A 1,480-nucleotide genomic window follows, 5' to 3' on the forward strand; every position below is an offset into this window, starting at 1 on the left:
AACGAAAAGTGTGTCTCTTGGCGGGCTGGACAAAGCAGGTAGGCTGCTAGTCGTGCCCCCTCTCTGGAGTGTGTATCATTCTGGAATACGCCAGACTGGGGGTTCTGGTGAGGCCAGTGCCAGCTTCCTTTGCCTAAACCCCCATCTCTGGGGGGAGACCCCCCACCCTCTAAAACCAACAGCCTGCCTCTAAAGTACGCAAGAGCCTTCCTTCTCCCTCATTAGTGTGTGTGTGTGTGGGGCGTTCCCCCCCAACATGGATACCCCATAGGTCACCACAGCCCCACCCCCTCTGTCTCCCTCCACCTACCAACTCTCTGCCCTAAGAGGAGGCACCACCTGGTATTGACAGTTCTCTTGAGGGGAGGGCAGCCAGCTATCTCGGGGTTGTACCTGCCAGACACTTAAAGGGCTTCTGGGAAAACGACTGTGTGGGAGGAAGGAGCCAAATTGGGCTGCAGTTTAAAACCCTCCTCGGCACTGATGGAGATGGCTGATGGGAGGAGGGAGAGCATTCTTCATAAAAGCTTAACATGGAACTGGCAGCTTGGTGTCTGGGGGCCAAGGCCAGCCCTTCACCCAGCGTTTGCTTCCTAAAGCGGGAGTTATTTCAGAACTACAGACCGCCACTCTGGTTACCCCTTCGTAATCAGACAATCTGAGGAGTGTAATGCTTCAAGCCATGCTGGCCTTTGCAGGTGGTCTCCTGGCCCTGGGTCTCCAGGGACCAAGGTATGTAAAGATGGTGGAGCGCCCACCCACATAGCCCGAACATCTCCGTCTCGAAGAGCACAGGCCTTAGAGTGAAACAGATGTGAGGTTGAGCCCTACCCAGCATGCTCATGTCCGACTTCATCCATGAAGCGGGCGTCCGCGCCTCTCTCGCAGAACTATGGAGAAAATGAGAGCGTCTGTAAACCACGTGGTACACAGCGTCGCTGGCCAGGCAGTGGGCATGGTGCTGTCCTTGATTGTTCCCCAGTTCATCTGACTCACGGCAGTCCCCGGGACAGGTACAACTGACTGCCCTGGGATGGGGCTTTCTAGGCTGTCATTTTAATTGGAGCAGATTAACGGCCGTTTTTTCCCCTTCCTTTGACACCGAAAGGTAGATTTGAACCGTCAACTTCTAGGTTAAGCAGCCCGTACAAACCGTGTGTATACTCGTGCCACACAAGAATCACAGTCGTCATAACTACTATTATAGTCCAATGTGGCCTGAGAGGCTGCGAGAGGGGTTGCCCTACTGGCTGTGAAGAATTCAGCCCTGGACCAAGAAGGCAGCCCTCTCTCCAGGGGCAAGGGAAATGTACATGACCTGTTCCTGGTGTGTCCAGGTCAGGTCCCGAGGTCTTGATCTTGAGTGACAGCATCTGGCAGAGACTCCTCTTGGCGGGACCGCCAGGAGAAAGCACAAATAAATGGGGTTGGTGCCTGCAGGCTCCCTTTGTATTTCCAAGGTGTCTGGAAGGCCAAATGC

Source organism: Echinops telfairi, unplaced genomic scaffold (genome assembly GCF_000313985.2).
Source record: "Echinops telfairi isolate 266 unplaced genomic scaffold, ASM31398v2 ScPeMD7_7424;HRSCAF=8462, whole genome shotgun sequence".
Taxonomy (NCBI): Eukaryota; Metazoa; Chordata; class Mammalia; order Afrosoricida; family Tenrecidae; genus Echinops; species Echinops telfairi.